The sequence below is a fragment of the Bos indicus x Bos taurus genome, chromosome 23, assembly GCF_003369695.1.
Source record: "Bos indicus x Bos taurus breed Angus x Brahman F1 hybrid chromosome 23, Bos_hybrid_MaternalHap_v2.0, whole genome shotgun sequence".
Taxonomy (NCBI): Eukaryota; Metazoa; Chordata; class Mammalia; order Artiodactyla; family Bovidae; genus Bos; species Bos indicus x Bos taurus.
In genome coordinates, this window is record NC_040098.1 from 41,530,038 (window position 1) to 41,545,804 (window position 15,767).

General features: G+C 43.7%; 1 protein-coding gene across 11 annotated transcripts in view; it reads left to right on the forward strand.

Annotated features, from left to right (window-relative positions):
- The window catches only part of ATXN1 (ataxin 1), a 414,527-nt gene that overhangs the window by 107,902 nt on the left and 290,858 nt on the right, over positions 1–15,767 (forward strand). For all 11 annotated transcript variants that reach the window (XM_027525447.1, XM_027525448.1, XM_027525449.1 and 8 more), the window contains one exon: positions 1,046–1,171. The gene's annotated coding sequence lies outside the window, so the exon portion shown is untranslated. The remainder of the gene's footprint in view (positions 1–1,045; positions 1,172–15,767) is intronic.

Sequence of the window (15,767 nt, forward strand, 5' to 3'; positions counted from 1 at the left end):
TCCTTGATTCAGGACCTTTGGAGATTCATAGAGGGTTTCCAGTTACAAGTGGGGTGCAGTCACCATAGTTAGAGAACGGGGTGACAGCCTTCCAATGGGCTTTCAGAATAGATGCGGAAGAGCTCAGAAAAGGCTCAGAAAGGGTGCAGACATCTTTTGAGGATCGTTTCCAGGCTCTCAAATGGCCATTGTCAAAGAACAAACAATGGCGGGGGGTAGGGGGTGGTGTGGTGGTTTGACTAAGCATCTGAAGAAGCCCGAACAGCACCCTGTGAGCAGTGAGCCTTGGAAGCTCACAGCCCAGTGGAGAACTTTTCAGAGCGACTTGTCACACACAGTTCTAATGTGTGGGCTTTATCAGCTGCTCTGAGTGGGGGTTAAGAGGCATGCATATTTTACCCATTCATTACATATTCAGTGTGTGAAGTAAATGCCGCTTTCCAGCTTGGGTGGAGAAGGTTATTTATCAAGATAGACCAAGTCAGAACGAAAGCCCATCAATTACCTGTTTGGAGCGCAAAATGGAAAATGTCCTCTCTCTCACACTTTGCCATTTCTGTTCAATCCTAGTAATCCTTCGTTGAAAACTACTAATATTAGCTCCTTCAATTTGAGTCTTTCATGGGCAGAATCAGATGAATTTTAATTCAAAACATAACTTTCTCCACTTTCTGCCCTCGAGAACTGCACGTCAGCATCTCTGTTTCAACATCATGAATTCTTCTTTAATTTCTTATTTCAGTTAGTAAACTTGAAATCTTGCAAGCGCAGTATCAGCGGTAAGTGTCCTGAGATGCAGCACCTATCTAGTAGGGGTTTTGTTGTCTTTTTTTGTACTCCCCTCCCCTCCCCATCACCGGCATTTCAAAGTACCATATGGAGATCAGTTGTGTGATAGATTCGTTCTGGTAATTAACATGCTTGTTTGAGGTTATAAAATATACATCTGAGAAAGGCCAGGGATTTCCCCCTGAATATCAACGAACTGCTTGAAGTGGCATTTATTTTTCATTCTGACTTGGTGTTGTGTTTTGTTTTACTGCAGCAGTCTGGAGCAAAATGAAAGAGCTTATGTCGAGGCCTCCCAAGCAGTGCTGCTACAGACCATGAACAAGAGAGGAGGAGGAGACCTCAGCCTGCACGAACGATCCTGAAACACAAATGGTCTTGGGTAAGTCATCTGAAGGGCTTGGCATCCATCAGCTGTAAATTTCATCCATCATCGTTGGTTTGGTGTCCCAGGACATCTTATTCAACCCAAGCAACAGGATGTTGAGGAAATGTTGATCAAGTGCTGGAGAGCTGAAAGAACAATGAAAGTGACTTAGCGTGTTCATTTCTGAAATTTGCAGAAGAGTAGGATTTGAGCGGAATGCATTGGTGGTTAGGAAAGACTAGAAAGAACCGAACTAAACACATAGGCAACAAACTTCATCTTCCGTGTATTGCATTTCAGTGGAGAGAATATTGGGTTAATCACATGAGAGACAGTAGATTCAGTCTAGGGGCACATTTGTTATCCTTTAAGTGAAGTATTGGGATGAGCAAGGTGAGAGGCACTGCGAGTTTCCAGAGCCTATTCAACAGGATCTATTGTGAACCTTTTTAAAAAATATTTATTCATTTATTTATTTGGCTGCATCGGTCTCAGTTGTGGCATGTGGGGTCCTTGTTGTGTCGTGCAGTGTCTTGCGTTGGCTCAGTAGTTGTAGCACAAGGACTTAGTTGCTCTAGCAGCATGTGGGATCTTAGTCCTCTGACCAGGGATCAAGTCTGCATCCCCTGCACGGAAAGTGGATTCTTAACCACTGAGCAACCAGGGAAGTCCCTATTGTGAACCTTTTAACTAACCATGGTGTCCTGGAACAACAGTCTTGGTTTGAGAGGGGAGAGGGGTGGAATGCAAATGTGCCAAGCTATAAATAAATAATAAATTCCAAACTCAACACCAAAATAATGTGGACTTCCAAGGAAGTTTTATCAGCCTGCTTCAGTGTATTTCTTGGAAACAAAGGCCTCAGATGGAAGCCCAGTTCTGCTCACATATCTTGACCTTGGACAACTTATCCACCCTCTTGGAATGAGTCACCTGTAAAAACACCACCGTCTTGAGGATGTCCAGGGTGGCTTGCAAATGTGAAATTCCACAGTTCATTCTAATGAAGTTAATGAAATAATTATACCTTTTGATTCTTGCTTCTCTGAATTTATGGTGTGCCCTTGGCAAGTCATCATTGGCAGGGGGCTCACTGGACTAACCGCTGTGAAGAAAAGGGTGCAGGCACCTGGGGTTGCTCCTTCCTTCTGTTTGGTGACACAGCCCTTTGGACAAGCAGGCTTTGCAGTTCCGGCTCGTGATTTATTCCCTTGCAGCATTAAAGAAAACATGGTGTAGTGCTCTATGAATATAACATTAGAATAAACGAGATAGGTTGCTTTTGAATTCTTGTCCTCTATTTTTCTCTTGGGGATCTAACTTCTTCTTTCTCTGTGCCCGCTGTCGCTGTGTCATGGGTTTTCTGCCAGCCCTTTAACCCCTCAGAGCCCCAAACTTTGTTTCACGTTGAATGGAATTTATGATTTCTCTTTCTTACTCAGTGTCCCTTATTCTGAAGCAGAGCTGTGAATGACACGTTAAATGATGTTCATATGTCACTCTTGTTAGCAGCTGGCTCGCTGTCAGCCTCAGAGTGGTGCATTATTTGGGTTTCATAACAGCAATTTTTTTTTCCTCTTACAAATGTTAAATTATGAAGTGCAGGAAACCACACGAATGTGGCAGAATGAAAAAATGCAAACACAGTGTTATCTGGAGATGCCAGTTTTATGATTTTCCTGGTGACCATCTCCTCCCTGCAGTCGATGTACAAAGCCTCTCTACCTGTTCAGTGGTGGCCTTGTAGCCCCGTCTCCATCTTCTGTTATGCCTTATTCTGAACAGAGAGATTGGTTTAAGATGATTGCATGGGGCTGTCTCTTTCTATCGAAGTCCTTCCTGACCGCCAAGCCTGGCTCACACTCACAAAGTCTGCCCTGAATCCTCAGGACCTAACGACTGGCTTCTCCTTATGAACTCCTGTACCAATGACAGCCTGCATCTTAAAAAAAAAAAAAAATTAAAAAAATCCTTGGCTGTGCACCACTTTGTGCATTGTAGACTTGAGGACAGGAATCAGGTCATAGCCCTGTGGTTCTCAAAGGTGGTCCAAGCCCAGCACCCCCTCCAGCAGAATCGCTAGGACGTGTGTATTAAAGCTGCAGATTTAGCAACACTGGGCTCGATGAGTCACAATTTCTGAGGGTGCTAAGCCCAGGAAACTCCTCACAGAGAGCTCTTCCGCACTGAGGTGTGCGAGTAACTCTCTGAGGCTACTTCTTCATCCTCTTCTTGGTCTCCTTGCCCACAGCAGAGGGTCCAGATCTGAGCACAATTTAATGTGCCCAGGAAATACTTCCTTGTTGATCTGAGCAGTGTCAAACCATGAGGGTTACAATCGCTCTTCTATCTCCCGACCTTATCAGGATGTGGAGTCAGCGTATTCTCTGAACCCCTGAGAAACCCCTTTTTGTATCTAAATGTGTGAAATGTTCCCCTAGGTCAGCGGCTCCTTTAGAAACCTTCTGGTTATGTCTCTTGCTGTGTTACCATTGACTCTTGACTGTTCCCTGGTAATGGCAGGAGCCCTAAGCCCACGTCTAGCAGAGCAGAAACATTAGCTGTGGGCGCAGGACTCGATGGAGCCCACGGGGGGAAGGATGGGAGGATGGCGCGGTGCTGTGGTGATTTGGATGCTGTATCCTTGGCTCCCAGGGCCTCCTCGGCTGCCTGTGGCCGTTCGTTTAATGCTGTTACTTTCAGCTGTTAGCCTCGCAGGTTGTCCATTTGGGTGGCAGGAGAGTGGTCCCATTGCTGGAAGGGAAAAAGCTGAGCTGCAGTGGACACGCGTCAAAGCCCCCGCAGTGGTGGTGGCAGATTCAGGATCTGACTGTCACGTTGACAGATGGCAATGGTGATGCTTGGCCCTCTCCTTCCCTCTTCCACATCCAGCCCGGCCTTGGATGATCCAGAAGAGATGTGGTGTTTGCTTCTGGTGCGTCTCCCGAAGGGCTTTGCTGGAGGATCCACAACCGGCAGAACACCTGACAGCTAGTTCAAGCCAAAAACTAAACCGAAGGACTCGCAGAAGCCTGGCTGGCCGAGGAGGGAACAAGTAGGGGAATCAGGAAATTCATTAGCTGCCGGGATAACCACGGCACCAGACGCTTTCTGCAGCCTTTCTTTTGACTCTTGCTTTGTCTCTGTTTTTTTCTTAGCACAGTTGCGCCAAAGCTGAATTAAGCTTGTGTTAAGAGCACATTTGAGCCTGGTGACAGGAAAGCATCTTCTTCCTGGTCTCCACCTAACCTCATCTGCTGGGGGTTTGGTAAGCAGAGAGTGGACCAGAGTAGATGGGGCTTTTTATCAGATTCTCAGCTAAGGGAAGGAAAGAAACGCATGGGTTTCCAAAGCGGTGTTAAGGGCAAAAGAGGCTTTTTAATATGTGCTTCGTGGAGAATTGACTCGATTTTCCTCTGTGTGACTTCTTCCAGATTTAAGTTACTGATATAAGCATCTTCGAGCCTTTGTTAAAGGCTTTAAGCAATAACCGGGGAGAAAATTAAAGAAATGATAAAGTGTGTGATTTTCACGAAATACCAGGTGCTGGCATTGCTGTTTGGGAGGTCTTTAGCGGTGCCTGGAATATTTCCTTTTAAGTAGCTGTCCACAGTTTGAAAAGAGAAAAAACTGCTTTTAAAGGAGATCTGTCTAGTTAGAAACTATGTCACTTGTGCTGTTTAGCACAGGCAGCCTTGAGAATTGCAGGGGTTCTGAATGGCCACCTAGGCCCTGCTTCTGGAAAGCCGATGGAAGAAAAGAGCAAGCTCAGCAGCCTCCTTGAAGACTATGGTCGGAGAGCTCTCCGAATACATTCTAGTTCAGAGGAGTTAGTTACCTTCCACGTCCCTGAGACGCTGGGCGGTAAAGCAGCACCAAGCATGCCTTGGGTGAGATGTGTTACAGCTCGCTCTTCTCCAGATACCATCACGGGCTAATAATTACATCAGCCCTTCAGAGCGGCTGTGTGGTTTGGTCTAACTGTGAGTGAAACCACACCAGTTCAGGAAACGCAGTGAATTGTCTTGTAATAGGCGTCATCAAAGCCCACATTGATTGCCGTGAAAGGTACCCTTCCTTGGTGACAGTTTGAGAGCTTTGAAGGGAGGTGTTTGCTCTGCCTCAAAAGAAGTTAGAATTAACAGCCGCGTTTGCACACTGTTGGAGTGAAAACTGAAACTCACCCATGTTGGTTCCTGCACACGCGCGCCCTGAAGGCTTCACTGCTTCGTGGCATCATTATCAGCTCCGCTCAAATGACTAACACTGTTCCCCTTTCTCCGCAGAGTTTAAGGTCACTGGCTTCTGACTTCCTCCCAGATGGCTCTGATTTGAATATTCCAAAGGTGTCTTCACCTTGAGGCTAAACGTGTACCTTCACTCTCCTGTCTCCCTTTATGGGTTCCTTGTTTAGAGAAACAAGGTCACCAGCCAGCTAGTCACCGAGGCTGGTCACCTCCTCCTCTTCCTGTATGTCATCTCTTGACCACATGTAGTTTTTGCCTCTTAAATAGATTTCAGACTATCCACTCTTCTCCTTTCCTCACCCAAGTTCTCTTTCAGGCTGTTAGCATCACTTGCCTGGACTAGGGCAGCTACTTCCAAAGAGTAGTCTGCCTTTTTTTTTTTTTTAAGGTTTATTTTACTTTTTAGCTGTGCTGGGTCTTTGTTGCTGTGCATGGACTTTCTCCAGTTGCTGTGAGCAGGGGCTACTCTCTGGTTGCCATGCATGGACTTATTGCAGTGGCTTTTCTTGTGCTGCAGCACAGGCTCTAGGCACTCAGGCTTCGGTAGTTGCAGCGTGTGGACTCAGTAGTTGGGGTGGGTGGGCCTAGTCGCTCCATAGCATGTGGGATCTTCCCAGACCAGGGATTAAACCAATGTCCCTTGCATGGCAAGGCGGATTCTTAACCACTGGACCACCGGGAGAGCCCCCAAAGAGTATTCTTGCCTCCAGTCTTTCCTTTCTCTATCCCATTCATCCTACTATTTTGAAAATTACCTTCTTAAAGAAAAGGATCTGATTGAATTATTCCTGAAAACCCTTGACAGTGTGTGGAAGTACAGAAGACTGTTTCTAATACAATGTTAAGTGTAAAATTCATAATTCAAAATTGCATACACGTATTGGTCACAAAGTCATGATGGGAATGGGTGCCTGTCAGCAAAGAGTAGACGTGAATAAAGCAAACAGGAAAGATGTTTGCAGCGTGAGAGTGATTGGTACTTCTTTTTTTAAAAATATCTCTCTTGGTATTTTTCATAGTAATGAATGAGTAGGATGAAATGCAAGGAAAAATTTAAAGCGTTTTCATTAGCTTTTTTCTTCCCTATGAGATAAAGTGAATTTCGTCGCATGATATTTGAGACCCCCTAGGAACTCGTTATCAGCTTGGTGTTTAAACCTCATCTGCCACCCCTCGCATCTCTCCACACACTTCCTTCTACTCTGAACATACTGTGTATTTTAATAATCATGCCTTTCTTCACGTTGATTCTTCGGTGTGAGATTCTGTTTCTGTACCCAGTGGACTCCTCTTTCATTGAGGCCAAATAGAAATGTCCCCTTTTCCTGCTCTATGTACTGCAATTCTTTGTTTACAAAGTTGTCTCTGTGGGTGGCTCATGACGGCAGAGATTGGTTTATTTTAAACCTTGTATTCCAAGTATTAAGCCCATTCCGCCACATAATTTAGCTCCGTACATATTTATGGAAGGTGAGAAGAAAGGAAAGAATTCATTTATGAATATACAAGTAATCCTTCAGGGGAGATGTAACATTTTTCAGATAAGCTCAGTGCTAATTACCTTGTTATAGAAATGATATAAAGGAAATGTTTTGGTTAAATAGTTTTTACAAAAGTTGTTGGATTCAGCATCAGACCATTTTCACTAAAGAAATAGGGTGGATCTTTGGTATTTGAAAATTCTAACATCAGGGAGGATCATGTCAGCTTCTCAGTAGCCATATCAGTGAAGTTACTAGAAATTGCTTTAAAAAAAAAAAACTATATTATGTCATGAAAAATCATAGCAGCCAAATCATAAATCCAAAGAAATAACACATCCAGTGCTGGCAACGTAGTATGAATAGGTGGTATTTTTTCCTAAGGGAATTTAAAAAGTCAAGAGTGGATAGCAGGAAAGCATTGATGTAACGTTTTCGATTCTGAAAGGCTATTCTGCTCTGGAAATATACTTGTTACTATTTTTTCATTTCTAAGAATTCTATTTGGTTACAATATCAAAGGAGAAAAAAATATCTTGGCTTAAATAGAATGAAAAGTCATCTTCAGAATTAATTTGGCATCCTCAAAATTTCCTTTTCAAATGGGGGAGTAGGATGGTTTTTTTAGTGTCACGTGTTAAAAATGCCACTAAAAACATCATCATTGGCACTTGTTTGCAAGGAATTCAGAATGGGATTTGTTGGAGATGAATGTGTGAGGCATGTTACACATTTTTTAAAGAATATTTTGTCATCGGGGTAAGAATGTTTAATACTGTATATTATTTTATAACATATCATTTTTCCTATTAATGTTTTAGTTAGAGTCAGTAAGCTGGGAATAGAGAATTTCAATTTGAGGTTTGCCAGGTTTTTTTTTAAAAAAGGAACCAAAATATTTTTATTAATATTGAATAAGTGATATAGCTGTCTACATAAAAGTCCAAGAGGATCTAGAGACAAACTATTAGAATTAACGAGTTCTTCAGCAAGACTGAGGTTTGCCAGTTTTTTTTTTTCCTTTGCATGCTATTCTTACCCAGCTTTCAGTTTTCTTGTGTATAAAATTACGCCAAAAGTTGAGCCATTGTTAGATGAGCAGATTTTAAGAAATTGGCCAGTCAACAACACTGACTACTGATGAGATGCGTTAAATACCACATCGCTTCTCAGCCTTGCATGTGAGTTGATCTTGGCTTGCCACAGTGAAGAACCTTTGCTGAATTTTCCTCTTTTCCTGTCCTGTGCCTCGCGTTCATGTGAAAGCCAGGCCCTTCGGCTCTCTAGAAGATGCGTTAAGAAATAGACCAGGGCTTAGGTGGATGAATGCACACTGTTAGTTATCCTCTGCTGCACTGTCCGCGGGGCTGCGGCCTTGCCCGGTGACTGCTCCAGTTCATTTAGCAGGAGGTACTGACTGTCGAATTGCCCTTTTGTGAGAGCCAGTCCTCGAAAGCATCCTAACTACCTCATGACAAAACCTCCAGCAGGCAATAGACATCTGTAAGTTTCATTACAGCTTCAGATGCTACTCGGGGTAGTAGGTGCTTATCTTGAACTGCCCTCTGCAGACCACGTATGTGGGTCCATGGGCTGATCCTATGGCTGTAGTTCCTGGAGGCTGTTTAGTGTTGGTGAGTGCACGCAGAGGAGTTTGCAAGCTAGAGGAGCCCAATTAGGAAGTCCTTTTCTGAGACTTTAAGGATCTGAATGCAGAATAGGACACCTTGATGGATCTAAAGTTTTAAAACCCAGCCCTGAGAGAACTGATTATGGTCCTTAGAGGTTTTTTAAAATAGGACATAATAAATTGCTATAATGCTATTGGAAAACAATGTCACTCAGCATAAGAGCATAGGTTCTTGAGGCAAACTTCCCGAGTCTGAATGCAAACCTGCCCCTAACTAGCTCTGTCATGTTTACCAAGTTACTTAACCTTCTTGGGTCTTGGTTCATCCATCCATGGACTAGGAGAAATTAAGCAGCATCTATCACTTGTGAGAATGAAATGAAAAGTTAAAGCTGTAACAAAATGTTAGCTGTTATTGTCCTGCCAGGCTTCATTGGTGGCTCAGTGGTACAGAATCTGCTTGCCAATGCAGGAGATGCGGGTTCGATCCCTGGGTGGGGAACATCTCCTGGAGAAGGAAATGGCAACCCTCTTCAGTCTTCTTGCCTGGAGAATTCCATGGACAGAGTGGCCTGGAGGGCTACAGTCCACGGGGTCACAAAGAGTTGGAGATGACTTAGTGACTCAACAACAATGTTATCATGTTACTGTCATGGTATTCAGTTGGACTGGTCCTCATTTGGTAATCAAACTTTTCCAACCTTTGCCTTCCTTCAAACTGAGTTTATGAATTTACAGTCAGTTATGGAGGGGGAAACTATGAGTGAGTTCAGTTAGGGAAGGTGAGGAAATGCTGTGAGAAAACAGAGAAGTGAGAGGCTTGGTCTCCTTGCTGGCGGTGACGATCTGGAGAAGGCGTTCTGAGCCCAGCATGGAAACGAGCTAGGATCCCACGTGGCAGAGGTGAGAAGGGACGGGCATTGGGTGCCGAAGGAACCCCAGGGACTGGTTTGGGTCCAGGGTAAGGTGTGTGAGGTGGAATAATGAGAGCTTGGGAGGAAGGAGACTGATTTAATAATGATGATGATGATACTAATTAATGTGAATTACTGATTGCATAGCCACCTTACACCAGCCTGTGCAATTGGTGCTTTATATAAATTAGCTCTGATTGCAATTCCCTGCAACGTAGGTATCCCCATTTTACAGATGAAGTATTGAATTACTCTCATATTAAGGTCAGAATATTTTCTGAAGTGGTGGAGAGCCACTGAAGGTTTGGGGATGGGAGAGGGTTGTGATCAGACTTAGCCGAGATTTACTTATCTGCTGTTAGACTCGAATTTTCTCAAAATTAAAGACATAATTTACATCTCCCTGTGTTGCTTGTAAGCAATAGCATTAACACTTTAAAATGGTGGATATTCCATAAATACTGGTTGACTCTCTTTAAAAGCTTCCTCAGCAAAACCTGGGAGACACATTTTGTACATTTTCCCCTTTAAGGAGAAAATTAATTTAAGAATACTTTATATATCAATTTCTTTGTGTGTGTACCTATTTCATCTCATCTGACCCTCACACACACACACACACACACACACAATGAAGGACAATGGTGTGACTTTTACATTCAAATGATATGTTATTATAAAGGATGAGGTTATTGGTGTTGAAGGGTATCACATGGGCTTATAGGAATAAAGCTAGGATTCCAACCCTGGTCTCTCCCCGAACCCCTGCCTGTACCCTGCCATCACCCCCTACCTCTTTCGAACACTTCTGATTTCCAATCTCCACTCGCGTGGTTTCTTCCACTGGTTTAAGGGCACTTGGCTTGCACTCTGCTGCTTTGAGAGAAACTAGAGCCCTCCAAGGACCTAAGCTACTTGGTTGGAGTTGATGAGAAAGGGATTATTTTCAACTGTCTTCAGGACCAGCATCCTTTTTCAACGATACTGCTGGCAGGTGGCCATTTCTGGGAGGTCATCAAATTAGCCACTTGTGTAAGGGCCTTGTGCCCTGTGTTGGGCGGTCATGTAGACAGAACTTGCTCTCCATTGTAAAATAGAGTTTGAGAGTGAGTACATTGCAGGAACGCTAAATGCTTTGTTTCTTCTGCCTGATTGAAACCAAATTTATGATACTAAAAAACACTTAGTAATGGGCACAGAGCGGCATTCGCTTCCAAATCTGTCTGAAACTTGGAGTGACATTTAGTGAAAGGGGAAGTTCAATTCTGATCATCAAAGGTCATGGCCAGTGAACCTACAAGCGCATATTGTGCAAATTCAACCCAAATCCGTATTTATTAACTTGACAAATTTTGGAGTGCTTTTCTGCTCTATGAAATTGAGTAAGAGCCTGCAAAAGATCAGATCTGCTTAATGCATTTAAATCAGGACTTCTGAATGCTTAGCTTCCGTGCCGGTGCCGATGTTCAGAGGCTTAGCTCAGCTGTGGCTGTCCCCTTCTTTGCAGGAGTAGACGTTTCTCCGTTTCCTGGTGAGTATCCACACTGGCCTCATCCCTTCCCTTGCCTGTCCTGCCCTCATCCACGTGAGAGAGTCAGGGAACCAACAGCACTGTCTCCTGGGAGCCCAGCCATCAATCCCGCATGTGTCCTGAATTTTATGCTTAAATATACTATATATAGATATAGATATAGATATAAGGGGCTTCCCGGGTGGCAGTCGTCGTAAAGAACCCATCTGCCATGCAAGAGAGAGTTAAGAAAGGTGGGTTTGATTCCTGGGTTGGGAAGATCCCTGGAGGAGGGCATGGCAACCCATTCCAGTATTCATGCCTGCAGAATCCCGTGGACAGAGGAGCCTGGCTACAGTCCATAGCGTTGCACAGAGTTGGACACGACTGAAGCAGCTTAGTGCACACACACACACACATATATACATTTAATTGCAGTAAGTATATGTAACATAAAATTGGCCACTTTAACCAATTTTAAGTGTAACAATGCAGTGGTATTAAGTACATTCACAATATTGTGCAGCCATCAGCACTGTTCATTTCCAGAGCTCTTCCCAAAAAGAAACTATGTACCTATTAACCACGAACTCCCTGTTCCTTCCTCTCCCAGGTCCTAGTGCCCTCTACTCTACATTCTGCCTCTGAGTTGGCCGACTTTGGGTACCACTTCTACCTGGAATCATATGATATTTGTCCTTTTGTGTCTGGCCCTTAGGTTAATTTTTAACACAATATTTCAAGCATACTTTTCTGTGTATTTGTTTTCACTATTATATTGTATCAATAATCATCCACAAGATATAATTCTCATTCTAATTTCACAAACTAGGTCCTATGAGAATATGGGTAAAAGAAGATACGGGAAACTGTTTTTCTCATTAGTTCACTTCAGTTCATTTGCTCAGTCGTGTCCGACTCTTTACGATCCCATGAATCGCAGCACGCCAGGCCTCCCTGTCCATCACCAACTCCCGGAGTTCACTCAAACTCACGTCCATCAAGTTGGTGATGCCATCCAGCCATCTCATCCTCTGTTCTCATTCTCCTCCTGCCCCCAATCCCTCCCAGCATCAGAGTCTTTTCCAATGAATCAACTCTTCGGATGAGGTGGCCAAAGTACTGGAGTTTCAGCTTTAGCATCATTCCTTCCAATGAACACCCAGGACTGATCTCCTTTAGGATGGACTGGTTGGATCTCCTTGCAGTCCAAGGGACTCTCAAGAGTCTCCTCCAACACCACAGTTCAAAAGCATCAATTCTTCAGCACTCAGCTTTCTTCACAGTCACATCCATACATGACCACTGGAAAAACCATAGCCTTGACTAGACGGACCATTGAAGGCAAGGTAATGTCTCTGCTTTTGAATATGCTGTCTAGGTTGGTCATAACTTTCCTTCCAAGGAGTAAGCGTCTTTTAATTTCATGGCTGCAGTCACCATCTGCAGTGATTTTGGAGCCCACAAAAATAAAGTCAGCCACTGTTTCCCCATCTATTTCCCATGAAGTGATGGGACCGGATGCCATGATCTTCGTTTTCTGAATGTTGAGTTTTAAGCCCACTTTTTCACTCTCCACTTTCACTTTCATCAAGAGGCTTTTGAGTTCCTCTTCACTTTCTGCCATAAGGGTGGTGTCATCTGCATATCGGAGGTTATTGATATTTCTCCCAGCAATCTTGATTCCAGCTTGTGCTTCTTCCAGCCCAGCGTTTCTCATGTACTCTGCATAGAAGTTAAATAAGCAGGGTGACAATATACAGCCTTGATGTACTCCTTTTCCTATTTGGAACCAGTCTGTTGTTCCATGTCCAGTTCTAACTGTTGCTTCCTGACCTGCATACAAATTTCTCAAGAGGCAGATCAGGTGGTCTGGTATTCCCATCTCTTTCAGAATTTTCCACAGTTTATTGTGATCCACACAGTCAAAGGCTTTGGCATAGTCAATAAAGCAGAAATAGATGCTCTTCTGGAACTCTCTTGCTTTTTCCATGATCCAGTGGATGTTGGCAATTTGATCTCTGGTTCCTCTGCCTTTCCTAAGACCAGCTTGAACATCTGGAAGTTCACAGTCCACGTATTGCTGAAGCCTGGCTTGGAGAATGTTGAGTATTACTTTACTAGCGTGTGAGATGAGTGCAATTGTGTGGTAGTTTGAGCATTCTTTGGCATTGCCTTTCTTTGGGATTGGAATGAAAATGGACCTTTTCCAGTCCTGTGGCCACTGCTGAGTTTTCCAAATTTGCTGGCATATTGCATGCAACACTTTCACAGCATCATCTTCCAGGATTTGAAAGAGCTCAACCGGAATTCTACCACCTCCACTAGCTTTGTTCGTAGTGATGCTTTCTAAGGCCCACTTGACTTCACATTCCAGGATGTCTGGCTCTAGGTGAGTGATTACACCATCATGATTATCTTGGTCCTAAAGATGTTTTTTGTACAGTTCTTCTGTGTATTCTTGCCACCTCTTCTTAATATCTTCTGCTTCTGTTAGGTCCATACCATTTCTGTCCTTTATTGAACCCATCTTTGCATGAAATGTTCCCTTGGTATCTCTAATTTTCTTGAAGAGATCTCTAGTCTTTACCATTCTGTTGTTTCCCTCTATTTCTTTGCATTGATCACTGAGGAAGGCTTTCTTATCTCTTCTTGCTATTCTTTGGAACTCTGGATTCAGATGCTTATATCTTTCCTTTTCTCCTTTGCTTTTCGCTTCTCTTCTTCTCACAGCTATTTGTAAGGCCTCCTCAGACAGCCATTTTGCTTTTTTGCATTTCTTTTCCATGGGGATGGTCTTGATCCCTGTCTCCTGTACATTGTCACTAACCTCAGTCCATAGTTCATCAGGCGCTCTATCTATTAGATCTAGTCCCTTAAATCTATTTCTCACTTCCACTGTATAATCATAAGGGATTTGATTTAGGTCGTACCTGAACGGTCTAGTGGTTTTCCCTACTTTCTTCAATTTAAGTCTGAATTTGGCAATAAGGAGTTCATGATCTGAGCCACAGCAGAAAATAACATTTCTAAGACAAAATTCTGATTCCTGTTGGGTAGTTAGTTTCACATTCCCTCTTGATTCTTCCTCGCTTTGGTTTTAGCCCTCTTTTGGCTTAAATTCTTTGCAGAATTTCCTCAAGCAGGCTTGCATTTCTGTAGTACCTACTAAGAAGAGTTCAGAATTTTTTAGATTCCATCTTTTGACGGACGTGCCTTTTCTTCTTCTTTTGGGCGATTTTTAAATGAATCATTCTGTCTACCTGCCTCTGTCAAACAACAAGCAGAAACATGTGAATCACACTGCTGTTGGAAAATTGGTGAATCATTGCCTTCCACTTGCGGTGATAATTACGCAAAGTAGAAGCATTCCTTTTTGCATAGAGGCAGAAGCAGTGTCATTTTACTGCAGCGATGAGATTGTGGTAGAGGTGAACATAATTCTTCTTCTATTTACATCTTTAATGAGCCGCAATTAAAAGTAGTGAGTTGGCGTGGCGGAGCGATTGTGTTATTTTCAGATTTCTATTCTAGCCACCACTGCTGATCTCAGCGACACTCCACTGGCACCCTGGAGCTCTGAGAGCCTGAATAAAGAAAGCCCGGAAGGGGCTAATCTACTTCCTGAAAGTTAATGGAACAGGAATGACCTTCTGCTGGCCTAAGGTGGACATTTGCCTCAAATCCCAGAAGCCTGTGATTCTCGAATCTTCTTTCAGGGTACATGTTTTTCTTATGGTGAAAAAGAGCTCTATGGATTGATTTCATGTTGAGGTGCTCAGAGTTTTTCTCTGTTCTCATTTTCTCCAGCCATAAATAAGATGCAATAGAGGACTCTCCCTGCCCTGGGTTCCCAGTGCGGGGTGGTGGCAAACACCATGTATTGTAAACTGTCCTTTTCCCAGCTTCGCTTGAGCCCCAACCTAAGCTCGTTGACTTCAGGGGCGCCGTTCCAACCCACGTTGTCCACATGTAATTGTAACCTCTGTGTTTAGCTACACGGTGACTCTGGTCCAAGGTGCTCTCTCAGGTACCTTTAGGTGAGTTTCCAGACTGTAGGCATGGCTGCATAATCCATTACTGTGGACGGCAGGTTTTCTTGCCACGGTAGTAAAGCTGCATACTGGAATTCACTTAGCAGCTTGTCTAAAACACACTGTGTAAACATTTTTCCCGTGGCCACCTGAACTCAGCAAAAATGTGTGCTGAAGTATTTACGATACACTTGATGCTCAAGAGGGCTGTAGTGAACTATGTAGATCTTGGCCTCTGACAGGCATCCCCACCCTGAGTTGCTCAAATACACGTGAGTGTGTTACAGACCAGGCACAGCCATCTGCAAGCTAATGCCACTTCAACTTCATAGCCTCTCACTTGTACAGATCCCTTCTAAGGCCCAGTGTCGAATTTTATGCAGATAATTTTGTGAACTCTTTGTTTAAAGACCCACTCCTGCCCCTATTCAGTGCTCTGTCCCTTATCTAACTTTATCAGCTTCAGACCCCAAACACTGGATCCACCTCTGATTAGGAATATGTATACACGTGCCTGTCTGTGTGCATGTGATCAGTTGTATCAGACTCTTTGCGACCCCAGAAACTGCAGCCAGCCAGGCTTCTCTGTCCATGGAACTTTCCAGACAAGAATACTGGAGTTGGTTTCCATTTCTTGCTCCAGGGGATCTTCCCAACCCAGCAAGATCAAAGCCACATCTCCTGCATTGGCAGGTGGATCCTTCACCAGTGATCCACCGGGGAAGCCCAGAGTTCTGTGTGCATGAGTGTGCCTGTGTGTATATTAATTACATATATTCACTTCTCCTTCATACT